The 9,421-nt window shown below is 43.0% G+C and overlaps 1 long non-coding RNA gene across 2 annotated transcripts; it reads left to right on the top strand.

Moving 5' to 3' along the window:
- Window positions 1-332: 332 nt before the first annotated feature.
- Window positions 333-8,576, top strand: LOC119278395. Of its 2 annotated transcripts, XR_005137768.1 has the most exons (12): window positions 333-1,556; window positions 2,600-2,682; window positions 2,773-2,874; window positions 3,253-3,456; window positions 3,607-4,927; window positions 4,972-5,279; window positions 5,374-5,528; window positions 5,811-6,380; window positions 6,468-6,571; window positions 6,806-6,947; window positions 7,354-8,386; window positions 8,463-8,576. It is a non-coding gene; the product is annotated as an uncharacterized LOC119278395 (long non-coding RNA). The 2 variants fall into 2 exon arrangements; XR_005137769.1 differs by lacking the exons at window positions 6,468-6,571; window positions 6,806-6,947; window positions 7,354-8,386; window positions 8,463-8,576 and having other exon boundaries at window positions 4,972-5,528; window positions 5,811-6,466.
- The last annotated feature ends 845 nt before the right edge of the window (window positions 8,577-9,421 follow it).

Genomic DNA, 9,421 nt, shown 5'->3' with positions numbered 1-9,421 from the left:
ACTGAACCTGAATAGATAGATGTATGTATACAAGTCGAATACAACTTGATTTGTATTAGAATCAAGCTTACCTAAATAGATGTAGGCGTGCCAGAATCAAATCTCTAATGAAGCAGTTGGTGAATAGTCCGCGCGGTTTATTTTCGCTCGTTTATTTTTGTCATCCTCCCACCTCTGTTTTATTTTTGTCATCCTCCCATCTCCGTTTACTCAGTACCCTCTAAGAAAAAAAAATCCGTCTTTGGACTGGCAACGTGCGAACGAGCGAGCGGACGAAGCCTCCAGGTGCCCTCGAGCGAAGCCAAACCAGATCCCTTCGCCGCCGCCCTCGCCCTCGCAGCCGCCGCCGATCCCCGCCCCATCTTCCTCCCTCAAACGCTAACCCAATGACCATGAGTGTGCCGCCCCCTCCTTCCACCCATCTCGCGATGCGCTGCCGCCCGTCGCGGCCGCCCACGCCACCTCTGTCGCGGCCGCCCCCGCCACCTCCCGTCGCGGCCGCCGCCCCAGCTCCAGCCGCAGCCTTCGCGCCCACGTCCCACCGCGGTCGCTGCCCTGCGCGCAAATGACCCCTTCCCCCGCCCCAGCCGCCATCGCAGATCCCTCCACCGCCGCCGATCTATTTGCTAGAGCCATATGACCATATGATCCCTCTACCACCTCATCTCGTGCTCCTGACATGCCGAGGGGGCGAGAGGAGTAAGAGAGCAGGTACGAGTGCGCAGAGGAGGAAGATGCCTGCCGTGAAGCTGCCAAGCGAGAAGACAGAGGAGGAGCGATACTTGCGGAGGCGGCCGAGATCGGGTACTACATCTTCTTAGATCTTCGCCGTCGTCTAGGTCAGGCCTCCCTCAGATGCCCTGATCCTCCATCATCAGGTTCTCCATCTTCTTAGATCTCACCCTTCCGTACCCAATCGGCCAATCCTCTCGAATCGCATCTCACCTGTCTCTGGCGATGACTCCGGCCTGACATCTCACCTCTCACAGTATCCTCTCATCTCTCTCCCGGGGATGCCCTGCACTCTCCTCTCTATGTCTGCTAGCGGTGGCGGCGGCCGGAAATAGAGGGGACCAGTGGCAACGTGGAATGGTACCCAGGGGCGTTCTGGTACAGCGCGAGAGGAAGCAGATGAATGTGCCACATGTGAGAGGGAGAGGTCTGTAATGGTATCTGGTGGTGGCCTCTTGAAAAGAACCCAAGATTCTCACTAATATCCTGTAGCTTGCTGTGTTCTTCGGGCTCTCTCAAACGACAAGAAGATGAGTTACAGCGAATTATACGTCTCACCCCATTGTTTGTACAATGGTATCCACTTTGAGTAGTAGTGTTGTGGGTTGTGGCTAACTGGCTATGTGAATTTGTCAGTGATTTTGCTAGCTTTGATGTGTTTCGGTTGGATGAAATGGAGTGTGTCGGTGCAGGTGCGATGCATCCGATTGAGTATAGGAGGACCGAGGACATGTGGTGAGGCGTTGTGCCCTGTGGCACAACGACAAGGGTGCGCACAAGCTGACCAGCGTCTAGCTCCATGGCCTCATCAATGACAGAACCAGGTACATTGCCAACCATTCAATTTCCACTGACTTGGACTGATGCATTCATGGATGATGGTGGCCTGCATGTTCCTTCACAGTTATTGATTAATCATAGCCATACATTGTTGTTTATCATTTTCGTGCTTGCAAACAACTATGATGTTAACTGTAGGCACCGAAGACATCTCATCATCCTACTATTTTTATCGCACTTTTTTGAAATCAATCTTCTGCATTCAACCCGTGTGAACTTACCTCCTGAATCATCTTACTTAGCAAATACGTATTTTCATGCAGCATTTAGGACGACCATTAGATCAAAGTATGGTACTGCAATTTTTTGTACTGTTCCACAGATCGATGGCGTAGCTAACACTCTTAATTGTTCATAACATATATTCACATTTGCTCATTTCTGCATAAATTACTGAATTATTATCAGAATAAAAGATAACTTTGTGCAGTCATGATTTTTAAAGCAACCGTGTGTTAGGATCTCAAAAATTATGCGCTTCAACATTACTAACTTACTTTCTGGAGAGATATCACCATTAATGATGTATTTTATACTGTTCAAAAGTTCCGTTGGTTTTGCACAAGGTGCTCCCCATAATTAAAAATGTATCCATCTTTGAGTAAAAGAATGGTGTAAGTAACTGCACCTATTTGTTAGATACTGGGTAAACAAGCTTGTCAATTTCCTCTCAAGAAATTGGCCAGGTTGCGCTCAGAACTGAGCCATATCTACGATGCTCAATATGTTGTTGCTTTTCTCTCTGAATCCTCATATATGAGGACCAAGCATGACACAGCAGCGAGGCGTAGGATAAGAAAAATCTCGGAAAGCATGAAATGGGGAAGTTGGTGTGGGTTTGTAGAAGTTGGGCAGTTATTGTCCGAGAAAATGGAATAGCACATCTGCTGATCCATCCCTCTTTTCTGTTTCAAAAGTCCACATGAGTTCTATGCTATATTCTGATGTTTTCAATACTATAATAGCTTTAGTGATTTATATGACCACACAATGTTGGCTAAAACAGTACAAATTGGCTTTTTAAAAGAGGAACAAATGATCGTCAATGGTGCACTAAACCATGAGAGTGCGGCGCCTTCTGTGTTGTGGACATGGCATGGGCTGTCTTCTGTGAGTGCCTCTGTAACGTTTGTTATTTTGCCTAACTTTCTGAAGTTAAACCATCCTTTCACAAAGTTCTATCTCCTTGTTGAAACAAAGGTCCACTGCTGTGTTCTTGCTGCCATTCCGCGGTATATTGGAGTGTTTCATCCTAATATATGTCTGGTTACATGACCACAAAGAGATAGAAGGATATGATGTGTAAGTTACCTTTCTGATACAACCACAATACTATGCTGCTATTATTATCCGAGTTCAGAGATTTGAGACTCTGGACTTTATGGTCCATTAAATCAGTTTTATTAAATTAACTGAAAAAATAGATTAGCTCACAAGTATGTATACTCAGTATCTCAGGTTCTGCTTGCAGCTAATTTTTCTTGTAATGGCATCAGCTAAAATATTGGTATGATCGAATTGATAGAAGTTCTTTCAACATAGAAATGTATTTTCACTGTATAAGTTTAGCAATTGCAGGTAAGACAGTAATTGTTAGAATCACAAATTACAAGATGTCATGATACCTGACGAAACTGCTATTGAAATTCGTACACTAATGCAGCATATTCTTTTGATTAGAAGCAAACGTGGACACTCAAGAAGAAGCTGGAAAATCAGGATTGGAATCCAACGAGGAAATCTGAAAGCATAGACCATGTTTAAGAACTGGCTGTTTTTGTTGTGCTATTTTTAAGAAACAGGATTTGTCTCGAAGGAAATGAAGCTTACCAACAAGGAAATTATGGTGATGAGGCACTTTTCTCCACCCTTGGCAATACAGAGGTACTCAACTCCAACCCTATCCAAGAAGCGGAATATATCATACTCTAGAGTTTGGACTTTAGACATATTTTATCCTTTTATTATACTCATGATCGTTTTGGAAAACATATGCAATGCAAATGTTATGTATTGTGCTTTTGCTTGTTCAAGGGACCTCCTAATGACACACGATGGAAACGGATCCGTGGATTAATTCAGATGGCATTAATTGGAGAGAAGGGATCTAGCTAGGTTTGCAATGGCATGTGTACTACCAAAAAATAACATCCTCAGGTTCTCTCCTGCAAATCTAAAGACCATGTTCGCAGAGCTAATAAATGTATATGGGTTAAAATAAAGATGATGTGTATTCACCAATATATATGTATTTCCATCAAGAAATAAGTTTGGAAGAGTAGTAAGTACCACGCCATTTTCTTTCATAATACAATGGTGTTTATTTGATAATGTGTTTCTATGACATGCATATGTTGCTTTAATTTGCTCGTCCGCGAACCCCTCAAAATTATCTGACAATCTGCTTATACAAACAGCTTTGAGTTTGGTGCACTCTATTGCTTTGTTAGGCTTGGTGGTGTATCAGATTCAGGAGAATAATAGTCCCTCTGTCATCATATTTTTGTTTGTGGTAATGCATGACATTCAACTGTATGTAACAATATGGCAATGACTCAAGAGACATCGGATCTGCCTTCTTGGCTTAGGGCATCAGGGGTGGCACACGCGTCCCACTTGGTGGCGGTGACAGATCGGCAAGAACAAGGGTGGGGTTGTATTAAGGAGGAGAGCGGGGCGGTTGGCGAGGGACTCCTCCTTGGCGGTCCGTGGGGAAGTAAGGTGAGGTGGATCTCATTACTAGAGCCATATGACCAAAAAGATGATAGGAAAGGCTCTTTCCAAGCATACAAGCATAAGGTCAAGTTTATTTCTTAATATAATTTGGCCAGTCTGAGACCCAATACCTTTGTTCTGCATAGATTTCTCATACTAATTCTGCCATCGATTAGGAGTGAAATCACCATGACATTTCCAAGCTTTGTCTTTGATGCTCGGGTCGATGATACCTGAAATTCTTAGGAGTTCTTTCGAATCAAAACAGTAGAATGTAAGCTTGTGGTGACTTTGTGAAGTTTTGGCATTGGACCGTTTGAAACTTTAGATTGGCAGAGAGCTAGAGACCCTGGTGGTCTGAAGGATGTTAAATTTGAGAACACAAATTATTGTTGTTAAATAATCTTTGTTTCCTTCATTTGGAAAAGTTAGCGTTGTTGGGAGTTTGATATTGCAGAGCTAGGAACCGGCGAGGTAGGCCACATCGTTGACGACGACTGTCATGGCCTCCACTTGTGCCCTCATGCAGGTGGACTGCTGGTCATTGATGGAGTCGGGCTCTTGCAGCAAAATCTATGATATTCTCTGGAAGCTGCAGGTAGGCCAGGCTGTTCATGAAGATCCGACGACGACCACCAAGGTATGCCCTCCTCTCCTTGCCCTTGGGCTGCCATCTCTGATCAGGTTGTAATCTGCTGGTGCAGTGTTGCTCTGCTTTGATTTGGGAATTCCTATGGGATCTATTTTTGATTGGCCAAAGCTGGTTTGTTTGCTGCCGTTTGGTTTAACATGATGCTATAATGCGCTACACACAAATATGTTATTCCAGTACAAGTGGCCGGTCAGTTAATTTGAGGATCTTTTGCCTTTTGTTCTTCAGGCCTATAGTGTGTGGTTTCATTCCGACAGTTAAAACTTGCATTGGCTTGTTAAACTTCATGTGACCGGATCAGTAGGGGAGGATGATCACATATGGAAAATACTGCTCCATGGTACTAAAATCTGTTATAGGTGTAGGAAGTCAATGCTAGGAACTCCTGGGATGTGCTCATGCATGCTTGGTCTGAACCTTTTCTTTTCAATCAGTTGATGAACCGATGACCTCAGATCATGCTGTATGTATACTCCACTACGTACGGATAGCCCGCTCGTCGTATCTTGACATAGTGAAATCAACTTTGATCGATGGAGATGGATTTCTTCCCTGTTGGTGCAATTGTATGTTCACGTGGTTCTTTCAGGTCCTTTTTCTCTCTAGCTTCTTGATGTTTTCCTTATCCGGTGTAATTTAGTTGCCATTTGTAATAGTCAAATTTTCATGTCAAATATGACTTGAAGATTTTCTATGCCAATTGACATGTCATTTATTTTCTAATTAACCTATTGTTGATGGTGTCTGATCTCCTTTCTGACATATTCCAAGAATAAGTTCTCATGTTCAGTAAATGCAATTCGGTTGATTATTCTGAATTATTGCATTAGGTTATTATGATTTAATTGTACTTAAATTTTGTTTTGCACAGGTATACAAACAACAATATAACAACTCTAGAAATCTACATCTTAATACTGCCCTATTTTCGCGGATTATAATCTCCAGGCTGGAATCAACAAGCCCACATAATCTTCAGTCTTCCACAATTATGTTTTGCTTCATGTTCTATGATCAGGTTGTAATCTGCTGGTGCGGTGCTGCCCTGCTTTGATTTGGGGATTCATCTGGGATCTAATTTTGACAGAACAAAGCTGGTTTGTTGGCTGCTGGCTGGTGTCACCTGATGGTACTGTGCTACGGAGACTCGGAGAGAGATGTTTTTCCAGCAACAGAAGTGGCCAGTTAGTTAAGTTGAGGATTTGTTCCATCTCTTCTTCAGGCCTGTAGCTTGTGGTTTCAGTCAGATAGTTAAAGTCGCATTGTCTTGCAACAGCGAGTGACTGCTGGGTTAACTGTTTGTGGTTTCAGTCGGATAGTTAAAGTTGCATTTTCAGTCGGACACATGTTTGTTGTTTTTCCTGCTTTTTTCTTCACTGCACACTCCCGCCGTTCGTTGTCGTGCAATGTTGAAGTTATTCATGCGGTGGGGTGGATGGAAGTTAGTACCAGACTAGCACTTTGGTTGTCCCTGTTTGGTGATAAAAATGCTTTGACTGAATATTGAATCAATAATGTTTCTTTTCAGCAATCCTTCTGCTATTGCCACTGCTTCCATTCATCAAGATATCTGTCCATGCATATCTTCTTGATGAACAGACATAAAACCTTGGATGCCCATAAATATGTTAGGTACTCACCTGCGTTTACTGAACATATATGTACTTACATTCTTTTTTACTTTTGTATGCTTCAACTCTAGCTAACAATTTGCTGATAAGAAGCGGTCCCAACAGATTTTATGCATTCAAAAAGAATTCTAACTTCATCAAACGAATTAGAGGACCAACCGTAGGTTTCATGTACGTGTGAATCAGCAGACAAGTCTCATTCAACAAAGAAGATAATTGTGGGGAATTTTTGCAGGTAATATCCATCCACGGATATTCTCAAAGACAGCGGCGGGGGGCATATGATGAAGGATTTGCCAACAAGGGGGTTATCGTTAATTACCCCGTTTGCTGAAGATGCATTCAACAAAGAAGATAGTTGTGGGGAATTTTTGCAGGTAATATCCATCCATGGATATTCTCAGTCTCTTGCTTGGAGTACCTTTTTTTGCCCCCTTTCTTGCATGTAAACATCAACCTCAAATTGTACTTGGTCATATTATCAGAATTGGAACAGAAAAAAAAGTTGTAAAGTTGGTGTTACTTAGAACTTAATGATGCCTTTGTTCGATGCAAAGAATTTCATTTTTAAGAAAATCATTTTTAAGAAAAGGCTGGGACATCTATTGTTGTTTGTATCTTAGTGTTACAATGTAAATCATTTGTGGTAGCAAACATGTTAACCAGGGCGCAAGTATGTGATTCATGTTGTATTGTACTTAAATCAGTTTTTTAAGTCCACAAAACTAACTACATGCTTCATTTGGTTTTGTGTTTTCTTTTCGCTTTTTTTCTTTGTAATAGTGCTCAATGCGATTTTCAATATGAGCCATCTCGAGTCTGAAGTCCAAACCATGCAACCTCTTTCGGACTATGAAAATATGAGCCGCTGGGCTTCCTTCCAATTGGTTGGTGCCTCAAGAAGCCTCAAATAGGGTGGAAGACTAATTTGAGCTTCGATTTTGTTGGCAAATCGAGGGGAGGAGAAATCAAAGTCATGGAGAAAAAATTCGACCCTAGACCCCATGGCCTCGAGTTGTGTGCATGTGTGGTGCGACAAATTGGCGCCCATTAGGCGGCGATTAGACACTAAGTGGTCATGCGGGGACATGTGAGGGACCCATCCTACCTCAATGGAAAAACAGTGGAACAAGTCCATGACATTTGATGTCAATTGCGAGAGGTAGTATCATGGACGAATGTACAGGGTATATTTCAGATCTTGAGCTATGGTTATTATTGGGCTAGGAACTTGTGTTATTTTTTTCCCGTTGCAACGCACAGGCAGTTTTCCTAATAATATTAAATTCCTACCCTTCATAACTTGTATTTTTTGACGATAAGTAAGTTCCTAAGTCTATGTTACGTTTAAGTTAAAAGTACAATGTCGATGTGGGCCATACATACACCGATTAATAAAGCGGCTAGTACTTAAATTGACCATCATGTCCTATGTGCCTTAGGGTTAAGTTTTAATCTCCACCATTGACTCTCTTAAGGTGGGTATACTGAAGCAGACCCCTTATAATTATGAATGGTTTATAAAGTTGAAGGATGAAACTTGAACGAACACAATGCTGAGGTTTGTAAAGTGGAGCCAAAGACAAGTTCGAGTGAGAAATATGTACTTCTCTCAAACTATATTATCAGATGACGATGAGGGCCTTGAAGATGATGAAAATGAGTTTCTCATGGTTCTATTTTGTTGTAGGCGAATTCTTTAATTATAATTATCAATGTGTTTGTTTTTATTAAGGACACAATGACATGCAAGGCGAGGGAAATTGAGGCCAAAACATTCAGCACGGCCGGGAGTGTGCCATTTTTTCTATGACAGGTTAGTGATTTTATCCTTTTTGTATTTTTACATTGCTAGGTACAGTAGTTTATATGAAATGATTTGTTAATGGCAGGTGGTGGTTCTTCAATCTTCATGGAATCAAGCGGTAGCACCAGATGCTGACATGCATGGAAGGTAGCAATATGTGTATTTGTATCAAATCATCCAAGAATGTGCTCTGAAATGAAAGTAACATGGAGTATACTCTAAAAATCAGTTTGGTTTGAGCCCACACGATTAATCAAAGTTCTCCAGCATGATAAAAAGAATACTACAACATGAGTACTACAACAGAATCAGTTTGGTTTGAGCCAAGCAAGAGTACCAAAATCCTGACAAAAAAAAATTAAGGATGCAAACCTTGCAAGTCGAGCATGGGGAGATCGACTTTGGGGCCGACCTGGGCGCAGGTGACGGCGAACTCGTAGCGGTGGCGGACTACCAGGAGCATCCAACACAGTGCTCCTCCTTGCAGGTCGATGGCGGCGAGGAGCGCTAGCGTCCGTCACTGCCTTTGTTGAGCAGGACAAGGCCGTCGTGCCCGCGCTCCTCACGCTCCTACTCGACCTCGCTAAAATAGACAACTTTGGCTCGATCGTGGCACAGAGGATGCGGGTGAGAGGGAGAGGCGACGCAGACGAGAAGGCCCGGCAGCGATGCCTGAGGAGAAAGGCAGCGACACGACTGATTTGCCGAGGCAGGTGAGGGGGAGGTGCGTCGCCGCCGCGGGCTAGGGATTTGGTGGAGTGGGTGAGCGAGGGGAATGAGCGTGAAGAGGCGACTAAGCGAGTGAGCGAGGGGAAAAACTGGTAACCACAGAAATGTTCACTTTTATAAGGCCTTGAAGATATTTCACACAGGATGCAAAGTAGCTCATTCTAGGCGAACACTTGTGTCCGGTGGAGTATGCCCCTTGTGTTTATTTTGTCCATTAACATCAGCCAGGCGAACACTTTATGTTTCATGATACACTTTGTCTTCCAGATCATTGTGATGTATGCGCGTGGCTGCAGTTCTCTGAAGAAGTTGTAG

The sequence above is a fragment of the Triticum dicoccoides genome, chromosome 3B, assembly GCF_002162155.2.
Source record: "Triticum dicoccoides isolate Atlit2015 ecotype Zavitan chromosome 3B, WEW_v2.0, whole genome shotgun sequence".
NCBI lineage: Eukaryota > Viridiplantae > Streptophyta > Magnoliopsida > Poales > Poaceae > Triticum > Triticum dicoccoides.
This window is presented reverse-complemented; position numbering and strand designations above follow the sequence as displayed.